The sequence below is a fragment of the Scyliorhinus canicula genome, chromosome 15 (assembly GCF_902713615.1).
Source record: "Scyliorhinus canicula chromosome 15, sScyCan1.1, whole genome shotgun sequence".
Taxonomy (NCBI): Eukaryota; Metazoa; Chordata; class Chondrichthyes; order Carcharhiniformes; family Scyliorhinidae; genus Scyliorhinus; species Scyliorhinus canicula.
The window spans coordinates 141876191-141900006 of NC_052160.1; positions in this window are offsets into that span (position 1 = coordinate 141876191).

A 23816-nucleotide genomic window follows, 5' to 3' on the forward strand; every position below is an offset into this window, starting at 1 on the left:
GCCAAGGATGAAAGAAGAGAAGAAAACATTATTCGGGCCTTGCACAAGACAAAGTGAAGACTAAGAGAAGGGCTTGGTGCTAAATTCTTAGCCTTATCCTTGAAGAGATAAATAGTATCCATTCAATCTGGCTCAACGGCAGGAGTAAGGATAGATAATTGTAAAAACTCATAAGCATGCAGACAAAGAGGCAGATCAGACTTAATGAATCGGTTGGCAAGCGGAATAAAGAAAAAACAAAACCGCCCTGAGGGGGACGTGCCTCATTTGGATAAGTGTGAGGTCATTCACTTTGGAAGCAAAAACAGGAAGGCAGATTACTCCCTGAATGGTTGTAAATTGGGAGAGGGGAGTCTGCAGCGGGACCTGGTGTCCTTGTGCACCATTAGCTGAAGGTAAGCATGCAGGTGCAGCAGGCGGTAAAGAGGGCGAATGGTATGTTGGCCTTCATTGTGAGAGGTTTCGAATATAGAAGCCAGGGATGTCTTGCTGCAATTGTACAGTGCCTTGGTGAGGTCACACTTGGAGTATTGTGTGAAGTTTTGGTCTCCTTCTGTGAGGAAGGAGGTTCTTGCTCTCGAGGGAGTGCAGCAAAGGTTTACCAGACTGATTCCAGGGATGGCGGGACTGTCACATGAGGAGAGATTGACTAGGTTGGAATTGTAGAATGAGGGGGGGATCTCAAAGAGACTTATAGGACTAGACAGGGTAGATGCAGGGAAGATGTTATCAATGATGGGTGTGTCCAGAACCAGGGGTCACAGTCTGAGGATTCAGGATAAACCATTTTGGACAGAGATAAGGAGACATTTCTTCACCCAAAGAGTGGTGAGCCTGTGGAATTCATTACCACAGGAAGTAGTTGATGCTAAAACATTTAATATATTCAAGAGGAAGCTTGATGTAGCACTTGGGGAGAATGGGATCAAAGGCTATGGGGAGAAAGCAGGATTAGGCTATTGAGTTGGATGAACAGACATGATTGTGATGAATGGCGGAGCAGGCTCCAAGGGCCAAAAGACCTCCTCCTGCTCCTATTTTCTATGTATCTATGTTCTCATTAATGTCCCTCGCTGCCGTCCCAAAAAACACCTCGGAGTAGAGGTCCGAGGAGGCCACCGCCGATGTGTCACAGCTGTCATCCCCACCCTCCACCAGCACAGAGACACACTCCTCGGTGGAGAAAGTAGTGGGCAGGCTCCTGAGGTACAAACTGGTGAGTACCACACAGTTGTTGATGCACATCAGGGGGAGGCAGGAATGTCCAGCGGAGGAACAGCAGTCAGAGGTCTGCTGGACCCCAGGATCCAGCTGGGACCCAGTCCAATGTGCAGCCTCTGGACCAGGTTTACCCGGAGCTGATGCAGATGTTCGGGTACGGCCACAATTTTCAGAGGGGCATGTCAGTGGGTCCATAGCCGATTGGAGGAGTTGGGCGCAGGGGATGGTGCTGGCAATGCGTGGCGCTGAGGCCAACACTGTTAGGGTGGCGACCACAGCATGAGTGCTTGTGTCGAAGGCGTTGCTCAGTCAGTGACGGTCATAGCTGAGGGTCTCGACAGCATGTCCTGGTCACTGGGTCCCTCCCCAGCCGGATGGCCAGTCCTCAGGGTGTGGGGCAGGCCCCTGCACATGGGCTGCCACCTCGAGCCTCAATTGACGCACCTCACCCTCGCACACCTAACGCTGCTTCTAGCCTCACACCCACATCTCACACCTTGCACACACTGCCAGCTACTCAACCACTACAGCCACATCACCCAAACCCATTGCACCACATTCACTGGCACACAGAAACCTCTCTCATAGGAGGAGGTGACGCACAATTGGAGGCAGAAGTAGCCAAACAGAAATTTCAAGCATTGTCCTCACCTCCCTGGTCACTGATGAGATGTCATCGAGAATAATGTCAATGAAATGCTCAATACCTTGCAAAGCCTGGCAGAAAGCTGCTGTCAAAGGACATGGAAGAGTCCAGCACCATCTTGGCTTTGGGCTTTGCACCTTGGATCCCAACCTTTCTCAGCAAGAAAAGGTGGTGGCCAACTTCATGAGAATCCTCGTGGACCCAATCCTGATCCAGCATTAGATGGCCAATGTCTTGTGTTATATACTCTGGGATAACGCAGGCTGCAACTCGATGCAGCTTTGACCAAAAGATACTCCAGACTTTGAAGTAAGTTCAATGTGATTTATTGAACCATTAGCACAGTTCTCTATGAGTTCGACTCTCCTGCTAATCTTGCTATCGTAACTCCGTCGAACTAACCAGTCTCCTCTAAGCCACGTGGTGGGTGTGATGTTTCTGATCTGCCCTGTCCTACTCTCCAAGTGTCGCCTGTGGAAAGAGACAGAGCATATGTGCCCTGCCTTTTATATATGGGTTGTGTAATGCCCCCTTGTGGTAGTGTCACCTCTGGGTATCTTGACTGCCCATTGGTCGTGTCCTATTCTATGTGTTCATTAGCTGTATGTCTGTGTGTCATAACATCTCTGGTGCTCCCTCTAGTGGTTACTTAGTCATAGTGTACTTACATTAACCCCTTGTGTATATACAGTGATGCATATCACCACATGTCTCACCTTCCATTGCAGCACAAGCAGGAACCACAACATCTGAGTGTTGCAAAGGAAACACAATGGAAGGTCACAAAATCGTGGAGAACTCAAACTACCGCCATTATGGTTCTGGATGCTGGTACTCAAAGGGGCTTTCAAGGGTTTGCAGTAATCCAGCAAATTATGAGAACTACTGAGATGCTATCCTGTTAAAAGGACAGTGGCTCCTGCCAGCATGATGGCATTCATACTCCCACAACTATCACTCCCGCAGTGCCCGTCGGCCAGATCAGAATGCCGCTGCCCATCTGGAGATGGTGCATCCAAATAGAGATCTTTTTGGGCAGAGTTACTCGAGGCCGTATTGAAAGTTCATTGGCAATGACCCCCAGTGAAAATCAGCAGCTTTATATCAGCCATCCTTCCATCACTCGCGTGGCACAGGAAACTATTGAAATTGTATTGAGGGGAACTGAAGTTGAATGAGGAGATCATGAACAGCTTGACTGGACAATGGGTGTTCTGGTTGCCTGCTCTCTCCATCCTTCTCCACTTGCTCCTCCTGCTGTGGTAGTCAATCGATCCCTGGTGGAAAGGGCTGTGACGGTATAATGGCCAGATTGTGGAGCTGTTAATTTTATATCTGAGACAGATAGATTTTTGTTAGGCAAAGATATTAAGGGATATGGGCCAAAGGCAGGCAGACGGAGTTCAGTCACAGATCAGCCATGATCTCATTGAATGGTGGGACAGGCATGAGGGGCTGAATGGCCTACTCCAGTTCCTGTGTCACTCTGAAATATGGCAGGCCACCGCGAATCAGGACACCCGCTCACCTGAGTACAGGAGAGCCCCTCCAGAGTGGTGGAGCTGAGCCATTGTTTCAGCCCTGATGTCTCTTGCTGCTGCCTGAGGGTCCCTGTCCGCAGGCTGGTCACGTCTGGCTGTCGAGTGGAGGAATGAGCCAGGGGCAAAGTGTTGCCCAGCAGCTACCATCTGGTTTGATGTAAGATTGAGTGAAAGGGCAGACGGGTGCAAAATGGAAGCATCAAGATTGCTGCCAGGATGGGAGTGTTCACCAGCATGACGTACTGAGCAAGGTGGGACACTTTGAATGAATGGTCACCTTTGCAGCTTCAGTACATCTCAGTATATTGAGATGCGGTGTTCTTAAAGCCAACTATGTGTGGTTAAAGGCACTCTGCAGTATCTTGGCAAAGCCATGCTCCACCAGCTTCTCACTGTTCATAAAGAACACAATCAATAGCCTTCTTCTGGCATAAAGAATCTCTGTCACCACTGATGTAGTAATGGTTGATGAACTGGGTGATATTAGATGTGCCGTCTGCTCCAGTCTGGAAGGATCCCCATGAAAAGATATTCAGAACCACCATCACCGTGACAGCCACTGGATACGCTGTCCTCACCCGCCCTGAGGCTGCAGGTCCAGTTCCAAGAGTGGGCACCGTTCTGTGAGCCCCTCCTCTGTGAAGCAGAGACAACGCACACACTCTTCCTGACCAAGGTGGACCAAGAAATACTCTCAGAAGAGCCGAGGTGGACGGGAGCTGAGAGCCATACTCCCCCTCCTCCTCCTCCCTCTGGAATCAACTCACCCTTTTATTCGCAGTCTCTGCTCCATCTGCCTCTCATGCCATAGCCCGAAGGCAACTTTGACACCCATGACGAGGAGCCAGGGTGTGCCAGGGTACCCCACACATCACCACTCACTGCAGCTCTTCACCAACCAATTCCTCTAAACACCAAGCACTTCCACAAACTCAAACAGAGTCAGTAGAGTAAGCAGCAACTATGAACCTTCAACGCATTGCCCTCCTAGAGCAGGTAGTCAGTTTGATTCCTTTATTTTGTTTTAACTGTTGTGTGTTTAGAGGTCGACCCTGTTATATCAATGATGCTGGACTATAACGTGGAGCAACATTGCTCACAGTTCCATTTCACCTCCTTCAGGTTCCTCATCAGTTTTTAATGTTTCTTCTGTGAACATACATTTAATCAGTCAGAATTTTGTGATGATATAATTTTTCTTTCCCATTGTTGATTGATGTGTGTGACTGTCGGTGAACAAGTAAAGCAATGTATTTCTGAATGAACGATAACGTTGGAATTGAATTAAATTGAACTAAACTTCAAAATATTGGCGATCTCATTATATAGCGCAGGTGGGTGGGGTGGGGATGGGGGTCCTTCCTGCTGCTGAACCTCTGTCCAGCTGTGCATTATCAGAGAGGGCAGTAGCTAGAGTTAAAGAAATTGATAAAGACAGCAGTGCGGTCAAATCAAAGTTGCATTCTCACTCGGGCAGCACGGTGGCGCAGTGGGTTAGCCCTGCGTACTCACGCCGTCGAGGTCCCAGGTTCGATCCCGGCCCTGGGTCACTGTCCATGTGGAGTTTGTACATTCTCCCCGTGTTTGCGTGGGTTTTGCCCCCACAACCCAAAGATGTGCAGGCGAGGTGGATTGGCCACGCTAAATAGCCCCTTAATTGGAAAAAATGAATTGGGTACTCTAAATTTATTTAAAATAAGATCTGTCTCCTCTGCATACTTCTATCATTTTTCTTTCAATTTAGTGTACCCATTTATTTTTCCAATTCAGGGGCAATGGTGAGGAGGCAGAATTATCAGAACTCTTCCTGCTCGTGATACTGAGTGACATGCTTTTGAAATGTCAAACCCACACTACCCTGTGCTTAAGGATTACACAGAGTTCACGAACAAATAGAGGAACATTTCCATGATGTTTCTCATTCAGTGCCACACTGCTAAACTTAACAGCTGAAACCAAACTTTTGATGAATCCCACACGCAGCCTGTTTTTATGCACCCCCCCCCCCCGCCTCACTGGAAACAGGACTATATTTTTCCGTCCTTGCAGGAAACGCCCTCTGTTTTCCCTCACACACAGAGCAGAGAATCTGGTCTGGCTGTAATTTATGATGTGGAGATGCCGGCGTTGGACTGGGGTGAACACAGTAAGAAGTCTTACAACACCAGGTTAAAGTCCAACAGGTTTGTTTCAAACACTAGCTATCGGAGCGCAGCTCCTTCCTCAGGTGAATCAGGTCACCTGAGGAAGGAGCAGTGCTCCGAAAGCTCGTGTTTGAAACAAACCTGTTGGACCTTAACCTGGTGTTGTAAGACTTCTTACAGTAATTTATGGCCACGGTTTAGGGTAAACGTTCTCTTTCGATCCGATGGGTTTCAGTGGCCGTCAGGTGAATCTGGACACACTCCAAGCAAGTTGGCTTTGTTCAACCTGCGCAACCTGCGGCCTTCACAGAAGTGAAAGTGAAAACAGTAAACAGCCAACGGCCGCCTTGACCTCAGTGCTCAGGACTAACTGGAGTGGGAGTTGGATCAAAATAGACGTTTAGTAAAGGCCATCTGCCAGTGTCTGATGTACTTTTGTTTTTTTTTATAAATTTAGTGTACCCAATCATTTTTCCAATTAAGGGGCAATTTAGCGTGGCCAATCCACCTAGCTTGCACGTTTTTGGGTTGTGGGGGCGAAACCCACGCAGACACGGGGAGAATGTGCAAACTCCACACGGACAGTGACCCAGAGCCGGGATCGAACCTGGGACCTCAGCGCCGTGAGGCGGTTGTGCTAACCACTAGGCCACCGTGCTGCCCTTGATGTACTTTTGTGACTGAAATATCATCCCAGCCGTATGACAGGCTAATCATTAACATCGTAAAACAGTTGAAGAAGTTGCAATGTGTCAATTAAAAAAGAAACTTTCTCTGCGGGAAAAGCTGGAAAGTTCTATCTGGTGCTGCAGCATCTTGTGTTGAGACAGCGCAATTTAAAATCAGACACAGCCGCTGAACACAGGCCGATAGTCAGAACCCAGATGGTACAGATTTTGAAACAGAAATTAGTTTCTCTCTCCCTATAATAACCCAACATAATAATTTATCTTTTTTCCACATCATTTCCTCACAGCAAACCGATGTTTAAGCTAATTGCAAATCAGAGGGAAGATGAAGGGGATTTTTTTTTCTAACACTGCGGTTTCATATTCTGGAGTGCGCTGCCCGGAAAGGGCAGTGGAAGCTGATTCAATCGTAACTTTCAAAGGGAATTGGTAATATATGTTTGAAAAGGAAAAATAATTGAAGAGCTACAGATAGGGGGAGTGGGATTTTAAATACTGACACGTGTACGATGCTCCAAATGTCCTCCATCTGTGATGCGGAATATTATGAATATTGAAAATTCTGTCCTTAGGAAAGAGATAGATGCTTCAAACGTGTGATTTGGAGGAAGAAGAGGCAGGTGTGGGTGCATTTCAATGAGATGTGGGTAGGTGTGATTGTGGTGTGGTTACCTTCAGATGATGGGTGGAATATCCTCATAATTTTTGAATGAAGAAATGAAAATTAAAATCGCTTATTTTCACAAGTAGGCTTCAAATGAAGTTACTGTAAAAAGCCCCTAGTCGCCACATTCCGGCGCCTGTTCAGGGAGGATGCTATGGGAATTGAACCGTGCTGCTGTGGCCTGCCTTGCTCTGCTTTAAAAGCCACCTCTTTAGCCCTGTGCTAAACCAGTCCCTCAGGCTCAGATTGAAAGCTGGCGTATATCTCACTCAATCCACAGCCTGGTTTACAGACCAGAGTTTCTGACACTCTGACACATGGGGATGTGGTTTACACTGTCAGCGTGGGAGTGCGGCGCCTGATAGAGGCAGCAAGACCAGGTCCAGGTGCTCTTTAAAGAGGATAAGCAGAGAGTTAAACGTTCTTCAAGCAACACCACCCCCCACACCCACCCCACAAAGGCACCAGGTGTTCTCCACTCCCCCACCCCGCCTCACAATGGTACAATTACTCGGGTCTCTGCCAACCTCCCGTTGCATAATCATTGGGAGCTTTCCACCCACCCCCCCACCACCAAGGGTAACAACCACCGCTAGTGCTCCCCCCTCAATGTCATGTGCCTCCCCTCACTTTCCTCAACCCCCAATTTTCGCTCGTCCCGTCACTTCAAGAATTCCCCCCTCAAAGCTCGCACCCCCTCCTCAATGCCCACTTTCCCAAACCCCCTTCCCATGATTGTAAGCTTCCCATCTCAATGGCCGCTCTCCCGTCACTGCCAAGTCACCCTGTCAAAGGGCTTGGCCCTCTTCCACACATAACAGAGACCCCCCTCCCTAATTGTGCTCCCCAGGTGGCCCATCCCTGGCAATGCCCCTGGCTTGGGTTGTTTTCGTTGGAGCAGAGAAGACTGAAGGGCGACCTGGATGAGGTGTACAAGATTATGAGGGGGAAGAAAAGGGAGAGGGAGCAGCTTGAAGGGGCGGTTACGATGGGACAGAAGTTCAGGTTGAGGGGCAGGAGCTATAGGCAGGGATTTGAGGGAAAACGTTTTTACCCAGAGTGTGTTGATGGTCTGGAATGCACTGCCTGGGAGGGTGGTAGAGGCGGGTTGCCTCACATCCTTTAAAAATTACCTGGATGAGCACCTGGCATGTCATAACATTCAAGGCTCTGGGCCAAGTGCTGGTAAATGGGATGAAGTGGTCAGGTCAGGTGTTTTTCACGTGTTGGTTCAGACTGGATGGGCTGAAGGGTCTTCTGTTCTGTGTGATTCAGTGCCAACCTATTCCAAACGGCGTGCCAGGGCACTGCCTGTGTATGCCCGGGGGATCATGTGGGGGGGGGGGGGGGGGTGGTGGGGGCTTGTTAATAATACTAACACTTATGTAAATGTATTACAATGAATTTCTTCACCTTTGTGGCCATGAACTTCGTAACGTCATCGCCGAGGGGCATGGGAAATTGGAAAACGCGACCTCGTCGGTAGGATTTGCGTTTTTCGACTCTTGTGGGACTTTACGTCTTCCCTGACGGCGAACATGGGCACAACGTCACCCTAATTATGTTTGTAACACGGGCACATGAATACATGAAAAAACAAAAGCCCTCATTCCTCGTACTAAAGGTATGCGCACAGACAATCTGTTCATGTAACGCTGACATTTAATACAAAAATCACGAGAAACCAATTGAAATCAAGATCAGGAACGTGTGTCAACACAAATAAGAACTCCCAAACTGAGAAAACCTTTCTCAAATCAGTGGAGAAGCAGAAGTCAGACTATTGTTTCTGGTCTGAAGACCATCCATGCTGGTCTGAAATATTTTAACGAGTAGCATTAGGATTTGTAAAGGAGGATGGGGAATCAATTCAGAGGGTATTCGATCCCTAGCATTTGATCGTGGCAAGTATTCATATTTTCAAAGAGAGGTTTGTGACAGTGTAGGAAATCCCCTTTGAATTGAAGCCAGCTCCGTGCAGAATCTCAGAGACCATGGCCTTGAAATGATGCCGTAGAGCACTTGTGTTTGCATGCTGTGTTCATCTGAAATTCTTTCATTCAGCTGTTTTTTATTTAACTCGTTCTAAAAGAGTTAACACCTCCTCTAAAATAGTACGGAGGAATTTCACACGGCACATTGGCAACTGAGAGATTCATTTCCGGGCTTGCACAAACGTAGACCGCAAAGTTTTGAAAATCATGTAATAATAATCTTCATTGTCACAAATAGGCTTACATTGGCACTGCAATGCAGTTACTGTGAAAAGCCCCTAGTCGCCACATTCCAGCTCATGTTCGGCTACACAGAGGGAGAATTCAGAACGTCCAATTCACCTAACAAGCACGTCTTTCGGGACTTGTGGGAGGAAACCGGAGACACTGGAGTCTTAATAATGTCACAAGGAGAGATGGTCGCTGGTGATACAGGAAAGGGAGCTTATAAATGAAAAGAAATATAAAATTAATGGGGCCGAGGGTTAGAGGGCTACCCTCTCTGGGCAGATAGTTGGGGCCATGAATTTGACCTCCCTCCTCGTGGCCACCTCTTTGAGCCATCCAGCTTCACATTGTGTCATTCGAGGTTTGAAGCAGTGTTGAGACAGATTTATGTACTTTGTTACAATCCCAGTTAATCCCAGCTCCAGAGACCCGGGTTCAATTCCGGCCTCGGGTCGCTGTCTGTGTGGAGTTTGCACTTTCTCCCCGTGTCTGCGTGGGTTTCCTCCGGGTGCTCCGGTTTCTTCCCACAGTCCAAAGATGTGCAGGTTAGGTGGGTTTGCCATAGTAAATTGCCCTTAGTGTCCAAAAGGTTAGGTGGTGTTACTGGGTTACAGGGATAGGGTGGAGGCATGGGGTTCAGTACGGTGCTCTTTCCAAGGGCCGGAGCTGATGGGCTGAATGGCCTCCCTCTTCACTGTAAATTCTATGATATAACTGGATTGGAAGATTCCAGAATGGAATCCTGGCTCAAAAGACCATGGGCGTGATTCTCTGACCCCCCGCTGGGTCGGAGAATCCCCGGGAGGGGGGCGTGAATCCCGCCCCGCCGCTCCAACACCGGCTGCCGTACTCTCCAGCGCCGGTTTGCTGGTGGGGGCGGGGTTTACGCCACAAGGGTCAGGGGTCTTTGGCAATGGCCCCCCGACAATTCTCCGGGCCGCGATGGCTCGAGCGAACCACCCGTTTTCAGCCAGTCCCGCCGGTGTGGAATGGCCATCATCCATCACGGTGGGACGTGGCTTGTCGGCCGTCTGGTGATGTCCTCGGGGGGGGGGATCCGCCCCAGGGGGCCCCCACGGTGGCCTAGTCCGCGATCGTGGCTCACCGATCTGTGGACGGGCCTGTGCCATGGGGGCACTCTTTCCTTCCGCGTCGGCCTCTGTAGGGCTCCGCTGTTGCCGGCGCGGAGAAGAACCCCCTTAAAAATAGCTTTGTTTTTCTAACAACTGCACATGTACACCTCACCAAAATCTGGAATTCCATTTTTCTTGGAGGTCTATGGAATTCCAAAAATACTGTCGAATGCTGCTCAGTTTATCTTCCAATTGTATAATTACAAATCATCTGGACTGGACCAATTGTAGTTCCCTGCTGTACATGGGGGTGGTGATGGCGTAATGGTATTATCACTGGACTGCATTGGGGACCGTGTTCGATACCACCACGGCAGATGGTGAAATTTTAATTCTATAAAAATCTGGAATTGCAAGTCCAATTATGATGACCATGAAACCATTGTTATAAGAACCCATCTGGTTCACTGATGTCCTTTAGGGGAGGAAACTTGCTGTCCTTACCCAGTCTCTCCGACATTTTACTCCAGATCCACAGTAATGTGGTTGACCCTTAACTACAACTCAGTTCAAGGGCAATGAGGCATGGACAACAAACTCTGGCCTTGCCAATGACACCCTGACCCAAGAAAGAATAAAGAAAAAAATCTAGTTAGACTTGAATCTGGAAGTACATAGAAGGATAGGAATGTTGCAAGGGAGGCAAGCTTTGTGGGAAGAAACGCCAAGTTAAACACAGTCTGGGGAATAGTAATGTTCCAAGAATTCATCAAATAATTGTAAAGGTGTTGGAGTTAACAGTTCATTGAACATTGAGAAGGTTACCTAAAACTGCCAAGAGAAGAGGGGTTGGTTTAGCTCACCAGGCTAAATCGCTGGCTTTTAAAGCAGACCAAGCAGGCCAGCAACACGGTTCGATTCCCGTACCAGCCTCCCCGTACAGGTGCCGGAATGTGGCGACTAGGGGCTTTTCACAGTAACTTCATTGAAGCCTACTCGTGACAATAAGTGATTTTCATTTCATTTTCAGAAGATATGAACACGGCGACATGGGCTTGTTCCACCTTTCAAATATATCTTGACAGATCTGAACCTTAATTCGCTTTATCCGCCTTTGTTCAAGGTCCTTACTCAACAGAAATGCTACATAACAGTTCGTAACTGCAGGGCCCAAGGTTATTCACATATAAGCAGGAGGTTATGAACAGGTGTAATGGACTTTGATCCCTACCTTACTAATACAAAATAACTAAATATCTTAATAAGTGTTATTGTCACTTCAAAATAATTTTACAATCTAAGTGGACAGAATAAGGATAAAAACTATCATTAGCACAGCAATGTGGGGGAGGCAGTGGTGGTGTGATATTGTCATTGGAGTGGTGATCCAGAGACCCAGGAGAATACCTTGGGGACCCAGCTTCGAATCCCGCTACAGCAGATGGTGCAAACTGAATCCAATTAATATCTGGAATTAAAAGTTTGATGATGATCCCAGGAAACCATTGTTGTAAAGAAAAACCAGCTCGTTTGCTAATGCCCTATAGCGAAGGAAATCTTCCATCCAATCCCATGACTACTACCATCTAGAAGGACAAGGGCAGCAGATACCTGGGAACCCCACCACCTAGAGGTTTCCCTCCAAGCCACACCACCCCGTCTTGGAAATATATCGCCGTTCCTTCACTTTCGCTGTGTCAAAATCCTCAAACTCACTCCCTAGCAGCACTATGGGTGCACCTACACCACATGGATTGCAGCAGTTCAAGAAGGCAACTCACAAGCACTTTCGCAAGGCCAAATAGGGATGGACAACAAATGGTGACAGAACCAGCGACTATGTGTTCTGTTTGATACTATATGTGTCTAGATAGATAGACTTACCACTGCAGTGTTGGTCCTATTTTTACCAGTCAGCAATGTATTCTTGGTTTAATATAGGTATTCAGAATTAGGAAGGGTTGTGCTAGAGCAGTTAGGGTGAAACGCTTTCTACTAACAGGAGGCTCGGCAAACAAGGGATAATTGGTTTAAAAAAAGGTAATTTTTTTACTCAGAAAATTGTTATGATCCGGAATCTGTCAGTGCAGACCTGATGGGCCGAATGGGCTCTTGCTATGCTGTAATTTTCCCCAGTTTCTCAGGTTCTATTGAATGCACTGCCTGTCAAGTGGTAGCAGATTGACTTCCAAAAGGTAATTGAATATGCTTAATAAGGTAAAAATTTATGTGGAAAGAAAGAGGGACCTGGATTTCCGCTCCCATAGTGGATAGCACGAGTTGTGAAATTTCCCAGCTCACCGAACTCACCTTGGGAGGAACTCCCCTGAAAGCCACAGCCTTCTTTTTCAGGAGACAGGTGTGGGATAGATTCAGGCCCAGTGCCCTGGGCACAGACTGGAGGCAACATTGGGGATACCGCTTGCTGTGGTGAGCTGCTTTAAAGGCTCGCTCAGTTCTCTGGGACTTTGTCCCAGTTGTTTTGTTAAATTTTAGGCCCTCACCTTTCAAACCCCATCAACTCTCCCGCCCGTTCCCCATGGCCACTTGTAGCCCTATTCCAACTTAATGTCAACTCATGCCAACGTGCCCACCACCCTTGGCCCTTACACGCTCCATACCAACTCATCTAGTATCCACCATAGGCAGACCTCAGTAACCATGTTTTTTTTGACAATATTTTATTGAGGTATTTGAAAATTTTTATAACAGGAACATAAACAATGACATCAACATTGTTGTCGTGCACTCAGAACCTGCGCGGACCAGCTGGCAGAGGTTTTCACAGACATCTTTAACCTATCCCTACTCCACTCCGAGGTCCCCACCTGCTTCAAGAAGACCACCATCATACCGGTACCAAAGAAGAACCAGGCAACATTCCTTAATGACTATCGCCCGGTGGCCCTGACGTCAGTTGTAATGAAGTGCTTTGACAGGCTGATCATGAAGCGCATCACCTCCATACTCCCGGAACGCCTTGACCCACTTCAATTCGCATACCGTCGCAACCGGTCCACATCAGACGCCATTTCCCTGGCCCTACACTCATCCCTAGAGCATCTCGAAAACAAGGACTCCTACATCAGACTCTTATTTATTGACTACAGCTCCGCCTTCAACACCATAATCCCAGCCAAGCTCATATCAAAGCTCCAAAACCTAGGACTTGGCTCTCCACTCTGCAACTGGATCCTCGACTTTCTGACCAACAGACCACAGTCAGTAAGAATGAACACCAACACCTCCTCCACAATAGTCCTCAACACCGGTGCCCCGCAAGGCTGCGTACTTAGCCCCCTACTCTACTCCCTGTACACACACAACTGCATGGCAAAACTTGGTTCCAACTCCATCTACAAGTTTGCTGACGATACGACCATAGTGGGCCGGATCTCGAACAACGACGAGTCTGAATACAGGAGGGAGATAGAGAACTTAGTGGAGTGGTGCAACGACAACAATCTATCCCTTAATGCCAGCAAAACTAAAGAGCTGGTCATCGACTTCAGGAAGCAAAGTACTGTACACACCCCTGTCAGCATCAACGGAGCCGAGGTAGAGATGGTGAGCAGTTTCAAATTCCTAGGGGTGCACATCACCAAAAATCTATCCTAGTCCACTCATGTCGATGCTATCACCAAGAAAGCACAACAGCGCCTTTACTTCCTCAGGAAACTAAGGAAATTTGGCATGTCCACATTAACCCTTACCAACTTTTACAGATGCACTATAGAGAGCATCCTCTCGGGCTGCATCACAGCCTGGTATGGAAACTGCACGGCCCAGGACCGCAAGGAACTTCAGAGAGTCGTGAATACCGCCCAGTCCATCACACGAACCTGCCTCCCATCCATTGATTCCATCTACACCTCCCGCTGCCGGGGGAAAGCAGGCAGCATAATCAAGGATCCCTCCCACCCGGCTTACTCACTTTTCCAACTTCTTCCATCGGGCAGGAGATTCAGAAGTCTGAGAACACGGACGAACAGACTCAAAAACAGCTTCTTCCCCACTGTCACCAGACTCCTAAATGACCCTCTTATTGACTGACCTCATTAACACTACACCCTGTCTGCTTCATCCGATGCCAATGCTTATGTAGTACATTGTATATATTGTGTTGCCCTATTATGTATTCTTATGTATTTTCTTGAATTCTGTTCAATTCCCTTTTCTTCCATGTACTGAATGATCTGTTGAGCTGCTTGCAGAAAAATACTTTTCACTGTACCTCGGTACACGTGACAATAAACAAATCCAATCCAATCCAATCCAACATGGTAAAATAAACATTTCCGTCCCCAGCCCAATATTCAAGCACATCAACCATACAACAACAAACACCCCCCATCCCCCCCTTGGAATACTGCATCTGCTGATATTTTAATTTTCGCCGAGAAAGTCGACAAACGGCTGCCATCTACGGGTGAACCCAACCATTGACCTTCTTAAGGCACACATTATTTTCTTGAGACTGAGAAACCCAGCCATATCATTAACCCAGGTCTCTACACTCGGGGGCTTCGAGTCCCTCCACATTAATAAGATCCGTCTCCGGGCTACCAGGGAGGCAAAGGTCAATATGTCGGCCTCTTTCGCCCCCTGAACACCCGGATCTTCCGACACTCCAAAGAGCATTACCTCCGGACTCGGCACCACCCGTGTTTTTAGCACCGTGGACATTGCCTGAGCAAAACCCTGCCAAAACCCTCTAAGCTTCGGGCATGCCCAAAATATGTGGACATGATTTGCTGGGCTTCCCGTGCAACTCGCACATCTATCCTCTACCCCGAAGAACCTGCTCATCCGGGCCACTGTCATGTGTTCCCTATGGACTACCTTAAATTGTATCAGGCTAAGCCTGGCACACGATGAGGAGGTATTAACCCTGCTTAGGGCATCCGCCCATAGCCCCGCCTCTATCTCTCTTCCTAGCTCGTCCTCCCACTTGTCCTTAAGCTCCTCCACCGGAGTTTCCTCCGCCTCCGAAAGCTCCTGGTAAATATCCGATACCTTCCCCTCTCCCACCCAGTTACTGGAAACTACTCTATCCTGTTTCCCCCGTGGCGGCAGCAGCGGAAAGGCCTGTTTTCTCAGGAAGTCTTGCACCTGCAAATGCCTAAAACCATTCCCTGCTGGCAATTTAAATTTATCCTCCAAAGCTTTCAAGCTGGGAAAGCTCCCATCTATAAATAGATCCCCCATCCTTCTAATTCCTGCCCTCTGCCAACTCCGGAACCCGCCATCTAGCCTGCTCGGTACAAACCTGTGATTATTATAAATCGGGGTCCAAATCGATGCTCCCTCCACTCTCTCATATCTCCTCAATTACCCCCAGATCCTCAGAGCCGCCACTATCACCGGACTTGTGGAGTATTGGGCCGGCGAGAACGGCAGAGGTTCCGTTATCAGTGCCCCCAAACATGTGTCTTTACATGACGCCGCCTCCATCCGCTCCCATGCGGACCCCATCCCCCCACTACCCACTTCCTAATCATGGCTATATTAGCCGTCCAGTAATAGTTGCAGAAGTTTGGCAGCGCCAACCCACCCTCCTCCCGACTGCTCCAGCAACACTTTCTTCACTCGTGGGGTTTTACTTGCCCACACAAAGCCCAAAATAATCTTATTCACCCGCTTGAAAAATGCCTCAAGGATAAAGATGGGGAGACACAGAAAGACAAACATAAATCTGGGGAGGACCATCATTTTCACGGTCTGTACCCTCCCCGCCAGTGATAGCGGGAGCATGTCCCACGTCTTAAGGTCCCCTTCCATTTGCTCTACCAATCGGGATAGGTTTAACTTGTGCAGTGCCTCCCTCTCCCGGGAGACACTTCAAAGTAGAAGTCCCGTTCCTCATGTGTGATCCACAGACGGGCTGGGTACAGCACCCCGAACTTCACCCCCTTCTTCAAGAGGGTCACTTTTGCCTGATTGAACCCAGCTCGCCTCTTGGCCAAATCCGCTCCCAGGTCCTGATAGATGCGCAACTCACACTTCTCCCACTTGCTGCTCTGTTCTTTCTTGGCCCACCGCAAAGCGTGTTCCTTGTCCATGAAATGGTGAAAACGTACCACCATGTCCCTCGGTGGCCCGTTCGCTCTGGGCTTCCTCGTGAGGGCTCTGTGCACTCTGTCCAATTCCAGGGGCTGAGGGAACGCCTTGGCCTCCATCAACTTCTCCAACATTCCGTCACGTAAGTCCTCGCATCCGATCCCTCACTGCCTTCAGGGAAGGCAATAATTCTGAGGTTCTGCCTCCTGGACCTATTCTCCAGGTCCTCCAGCTTCTACTGCATTCTTTTCTGGCGGTCGTTCCTCATCTCCACCTTGGTCTCCAGGACGGTTATGTACTCCTTGTGCTCGGACACCTTTTTCTCCACCTCCTGGATCGCACGCCCGTGGGTTTCCTGATTCTGAACCACTTGTTCAATCGAAGCCTTAATTGGGTCCAGCATGTCCTTCTTCAGCTTGGCGAAGCAATCCTCAAAAAACTTCCGTCGAGCACTGTGTCATCTCCCCACGGTCCTACTGCTCCGCCATGCTGTCCCGTGTTACCAGCTCTACTTGTGTCTCCCTTATAGGACTTTGTCTTATAGAACATAGAACATAGAACAGTACAGCACAGAACAGGCCCTTCGGCCCTCGATGTTGTGCCGAGCAATAATCACCCTACTCAAACCCACGTATCCACCCTATACCCGTAACCCAACAATCCCCCCCCCTTAACCCTACATTTTAGGACACTAAGGGCAATTTAGCACGGCCAATCCACCTAACCCGCACATCTTTGGACTGTGGGAGGAAACCGGAGCAACCGGAGGAAACCCACGCACACAGGGGGAGGACGTGCAGACTCTGCACAGACAGTGACCCAGCCGGGAACCGAACCAGGGACCCTGGAGCTGTGAAGCATTTATGCTAACCACCATGCTATCGTGCTGCCCTATCACATGGCCCAATTCTCCATACACCGGAGGGGAATTTCTCCTTACTGTCTCACTTCACCGATTTATCCCATAAAATCCTGGAAGAAAATGGGGGAAAAAGGTCCAAAAGTCTGTTACAGGCAGGAGCTATCAAATGTGCAACCTACTCCTCCATGGCCGCCACCGGAAGTCCTCAGGAACCATGTTGAGATGAAATAAAATAAACTCCTAAATATCTATTGCAGATTTTACTCATTCAAGGGTTGAAAGCCTACCCAGAACATTAAAATCCTGCAAGTACTGTATCCCATAAAAAATAAAGAAACTTGTAGTGATAATGCCAAACCACAAAAGACACTTAATCCTTTACTAGCATCTTGGAGCTCCAAATCAAATGGTGAATTTTGAACCCCCATGTTGAAATAATTATAGGTTGTGGAAAGTAGCTAAACATTAATAATGGCATAATGAATAAAAAAAAAGGATCTATTCACATGCAATGAAACAAAAAAATGTGCTAAGAGGTAAAGGAATGTTTGTATAGCTGGCCAATGCCACACCAAATCATTGGAGCCATTGGAGAAATTTCAACCAACAGCTACTTTAACTGCTTGAACAGTTTTTCTTTCAAATCTCACTGATATTGGGGCTGGTTTAGCACAGTGGTCTAAACAGCTGGCTTGTAATGCTGAACAAGGCAGCAGCGCAGGTTCAATTTCTGTACAGGCCTTCCCGAACAGGTGCCGGAATGTGGTGACTAGGAGCTTTTCACAGTAACTTCATTGAAACCTACTTGTGCCAATAAGCGATTATTATATTATTATAATATGGGTAACCTTTTAATAATTTTAAAGGGCTGGGGATTTAACTAACTTCACAGCTTGACAGCGCAACAGACCACACTCAGCCATCATGAGCATCGATTTCCACTCTGGAAATTTGTGACCCTCGCATTGTGGATAAAAGCCCTCGCTATTGTGAAAATGGGGGTCTGTTGAACTTAGCACCAAGTTCAAGTGGCGCTGCTGATTTTGCGTTCCCCTTATTGGTGAGTCATGTCCTGCTGCCTTTCCTCTCCAGGCATAAATGGGATGTCAGAAATAGGGATGGGACCTCCGAATATGAGTCCCACCTGCCATTTGTAAGGGTCCTTCGGTTCTCTACAACTCTGTGAAAACCTGGGCCAGGGAGTGGGACAATTAATTAGCTCTTGCAGAGAGTTGCCATGGACACAGACAGCTGAATGACTTTCATATGTGCTACATGACTTGGTGCAGCTGTACAAACATTCCTTTACCTCTTTATGCATTTTCTTTCATTGCATGGGAATAGATATTTTTTAGATTCAGTGACAGGCAGCTTTCACTAGTTCCAAACCCTATGGCATGCTCTTGAAAATCAGTGGTCTGTGTACTTCAAATATTTTCAGTTAATTGGGCTACTAATAGGCCAAGAACTATTTTTTTAAGAGAAGGTTGGGTTGAGGCAATGTGTAATAGGCAAAGAAAATGGGGACGAGGGGAATTATTTCAAGAAAATTGTGCATATTTTCAAAAAAGGAAGAGATATTTGTTGTCCACTGATTAAATAGTCGTTGAGGGCTGCCAGATGTCCATTCCTATACCATAGGTATGATTGCTGAATTTTCTGGTGACAGTAAGATAGGTAGGAAAGTAAGATGTGAAGAGGACGTTAGAAGGCTTAAAAAGGGATTGCGATAGATTAGGTGAGTGGACAAAGTTCTGGCTAATGAAGTACAATGTGGGGAAATGTGAAATTGTCCACTTTGGCAGGAAAAATAAAAACGAAGCAAATTATCTAAATGCTGAGAGATTGTGGAGCTCTGAGATGCAGAGAGATCTAGGTAACCTAGCACATTAATTGCTAAAGGCTAGATGCAGGTAGAGGAAGTAATTAGTAAAGCCAATAGACAGTTATCATTTATTGCATACAAAAATAGGAAGTACTACTTCAGTTGTAAAGGACATTGGTGAATCCACAGCTAGAGTATTATACAATATTGGTCTCCTTATTTAAGGACAGATGTAAATGATTTGGAAACAGTTCGGAGAAAGTGTACCAGATTAATACCTGGAATGCTTTGACAAAGTGTCATCCAGACTGAAAACATTAGCTCCCTTCTCTCTCCAATTATGCTGTCAGACCTGCTGGGACTTTCCAGTATTTTCTGTTTTTGTAGTTGGAATGGGTGAGTTGTCTTATGATGAAAGGTTGTGTTATGTTCTGTGTTGTGGCCATGGTAAAGATGCACACAGAACATCTAGTTCTTTGACTAGTAAGGTAGTTTATTAACAAATGAACACGTGGAAAGATAACTAGTGATTTGTAATACAAATGTAACGAATACGTAAATTCTCCTGGAGCTACCTCTAATGCGACTGGCCTCTAGTACGACTTACTCCCAACTGCCTGATCTGTGGAGTCACATGGTGGATCACCGTCCCCACCTGCTGGTCGGAGGTCCAACTATATACTTTGCTGTGCATATCACCACAGGTTGGACAGGCTGGTGTTTAGACGAGTTGAGGCGACTTGATTGAAGCATATAAGATTCTGAGGGGTTTCAACAGGAAGAGGTGGAGAGGCTGTTTCCTTTTGTGGGACCTTTTATGGGACAATCTAGTCACTGTTTAAAAGTAAGGTGCCACCCATTAAGATACATACGAGGACATTTTTCTTCCTCTCAGGGGGTCAAGAGTCTCTGGAACTCTCTTCCTCAAAAAGCTATGTCAGCAGAATCTTTTTAAGGCAGAGCTAGATTGATTCTTGATAAGCAAAGGGGTGAAAGGTTATGGGGGTAGGTAGGTGTAATGTTGCTCTTTGACAAACTTCATTCATAGATATTTATGAATAAGAAAATCTGTACAGAAGTACGGCAGCCACGTGGCTGCCCTTGTCCCCCTACATGACTTCTACCTAAAAGAGGACTCCACCCCCTGGGGTGATTACCCATTCCCACTTCCAATTGATCCCCCAAGCCAGGCGACCCATACTCTGCTGAGTTGCCCTGAAAGGGACAATCACCACAAATTGCCACAGTGGGAGTGTGGAATTGAGGCCACCATCAGATCTTCGTGAATGGTGGAGCAGGCTTGAGAGGGGTTGAGCGGGCTATTCCTCCCCCTCAATTGTATGCACCGTACAGCTGTATTTTCAATCTAATAAACCTCCTCAGAATTCCAAAACACATTTGGGTTTTGAACCGGTTTCTTGAAAGTGTTTGTGAAAAGTGCCTTGACGGACAAGATTGATACGCAAAGCAGTGACAACACTGCTTGGCTGTTTAACCTTTGAAATGGTGGCAGCCTGATTTACTCCAGCCTTTGAAAACAGATCCAGAAACACAGGAAAAAACATCATCTCAAGCTGTTTAAATGGCAGAGTGGGTCCTCACTCTTGTTTACACTGGCTCGGCAAACTGTTTACACGGCAGTTGGTAAACACTGAAAATGTCACTGAGCTGGACTGTTTGCCTGGTTACCACGGTTTCTCGAGAGCGTTGAATGCGCAGCATATTTAATTTCTCATCCTTAATCTCCTTCCAGTGCCAGTCTCAGTCGAGAATCAAATCCCCGCTCCCTACGCAGGTTTCGCTAAACCATTCTTCTTGATAACTCTTCGGGGTTTTGATGTTCACCATTTAAAAGGCCATCCGCACACCTGGAAAGATCGATTTGAAATATGGGTCTGACTGGAATTAGACACCGCACTTCCCAAAACTCTGAAACATAACAAAAACAAATTCTGGATGCGAGGGGAAAATTGTGGAGCAAATTTTTTTTTTTTTTTTTTTTAATTTCAAATTAAGGGGCAATTTACCATCGCCAATCCACCCACCCTGCACATCTTTGGGTTGTGGGGGTGAAACCCACGCAAACACGGGGAGAATGTGCAAACTCCACACGGACAGTGACACGGGGCCGGGATCGAACCTGGGACCTCGGCGCCGTGAGGCAGCATTGCTAACCACTGCACCACCGTGCTGCCCTATAGTGGAGCAAATTGAAGAGTTTGAGAGAGTGTGCGTGAATAGACCAGAACAGGAGCTCTGGGAGCAGGAATAGGCCATTTGGTGTTCCAGCCTGCTCTGCCATTCAATCAGAGCAGACTGTGGCCTCAGCTCCACTTTCCCCTCTGCCCGCGTAACCCTTGACTCCCTTGTCGATCACAAACCAGTCTCACTCGACCTTGAACCTATTTAATGACCCCTGCTGCCAGGGGAAGACAATTTCGCAAACGCATGACCTGCTCAGGAGAAAAACAGATGCTCCTTTTCTGAGTCTTCAATGGGAGTCCCCTAATTTTCAAAATTGTATCCCCCAGTCCTTCTCTCTTGCACAAATTGGCCGGGATCCTCCGCTCCCGTTCGTGTTGGACGGGTTGGCGATGAGGGCGGAAAATATCGCGAGAAGTCGTCAAAGTCGCTTTTCACCATGGACATAAAAGCAGGGAGTGATTTGCCCCTCCCCCATTAGTGGTGGGCTACATTTGCCGCTGTCGGGAATCTCATTGCGATGAATTGTCATTCACTGTCAGGTCCATATGCCAGAATCGAACCCCCCACGTCCAGCGGCTTGATGTCAGAACGGCGTGGCGCATGGCTGCCCTCAGAGAGCATGCACCTGGTGAGCAGTATCCCAGGCGAGCTCTGAGGCAACCACAGAGCTCAGCGGGAGAAGGTCACGCCAGAGTAATGCCATGAGTGCCAGGGTAACTCCAGGTGTGCCACTTTGATGCCAGTTTAATGGACGGGGGCTCAGGTGGGTGAGGGGATTCACCTGGATGTAGATTGTTCCATGGTTTTGCGAGCTGTGCACTGGAGCGGCCTTTATAACTAATAGGCGGATCATTGAGCCACTGATTTGATGGTGGGGCAGGCAAATCAGAGGGTGAATTTTGTTGCTTGTTGTGAGAAACCACTATGAAATATTGCTTTGATCTTTTTTCTTTGTCCTGCCAATAATGTCTCTCTTATCAAATGTCAGTTGCAAAATGGAACAAAAAGAAAGTTGGATGCAATATGATAAAATGATGACATCAGTCACCAGATCCCTACCCAAATTGTTTCACATATTTGCTTTCAGCAACTTGCATTTGACGTCAATTGCCTTAATTTTGCCACAATTTGACATCACTTTCACTCACAAGCAAGCATCTTGGTAGTATTCTATTTCAATTTCTCTAAGACCATTTAGCTATTATTTTGACACATAACCACACTTGCGATGTGAAATAATAGTCATCAACTGACATAATTGTCATCAATTTGGCATTCTGCCATGAACACAGCGACATGGGTGATATACTGCCAGATTTTTTCAAAGACCCAGCTGATTATCTTTTCCTTGTGCAGGGTCACACTTCACCCCCCACATCAATCACTCCATCTCACTCCTCTCCCTCCTCTCTCTCCCACTACACTATTTATGCCCTTCCCCAAACCCTCTTATTCTTCTTCCCAAAACCTTTTTATTCCTGTCCCCTTCTCCCCTCTGTCTTTTCCCCTCTATCCCCCTCCTGTCCTCATTCCCCTCTCTTCATTTTCCCATTCCCCCTCCTCTTCTTCCCCCTTCCCTCCTTTACGCCTCCCCCCTTCCCTACTCTCCTTTCTCCCCTTCTCCTTGGCTCCCTCTCCTCCTTGCCCCCCACCTCTTCTTTTCCCTCTACATCTCCTGCTCTCCTGACAACTGATTATCACCACTTACAATAATAACAATAATCTTTATTGTCACAAGCAGGCTTACATTAACACTGCAATGAAGTTACCGGCGCCTGTTCGGGTACATAAGAACATGAGAATGTGAGAACCTAAGAACTAGGAGCAGGAGTAGGCCATCTGGCCCCTCGAGCCTGCTCCACCATTCAATGAGATCATAGCTGATCGTTTGTGGAATCAGCTCCACTTCCCGGCCTGAACACCTTAATCCCTTTATTCTTCAAAAAACTATCTATCTTTATCTTAAAAACATTTAATGAAGGAGCCTCTACTGCTTCACTGGGCAAGGAATTCCATAGATTCACAACCCTTTGGGTGAAAAAGTTCCTCCTAAACTCAGTCCTAAATCTACTTCCCCTTATTTTGAGGCTATGCCCCCTAGGTCTGCTTTCACCCGCCAGTGGAAACAACCTGCCCGCATCTATCCTATCTATTCCTTTCATAATTTTATATGTTTCTATAAGATCCCCCCTCATCCTTCTAAGTTCCAACGAGTACAGTCCCAGTCTACTCAACCTCTCCTCATAATCATAGAATTAGATTATCATAGATTATCATAGACTTTACAATGCAGAAGGAGGCCATTCGGCCCATCGAGTCTGCACCGGCTCTTGGAAAGAGCACCCTACCCAAGGTCAACACCCCCACCCTATCCCCATAACCCAGCAACCCCACCCAACACTAAGGGCAATTTTGGACACTAAGGGCAATTTATCATGGCCAATCCACCTAACCTGCACATCTTTGGACTGTGGGAGGAAACAGGAGCACCCGGAGGAAACCCACGCACACACGGGGAGAATGTGCAGACTCCGCACAGACAGTGACCCAAGCTGGAATCGAACCTGGGACCCTGGAGCTATGAAGCAATTATGCTATCCACAGTGCTACCGTGCTGCCCCAATCCAACCCCTTCAGCTCTGGGATTAACCTAGTGAATCTCCT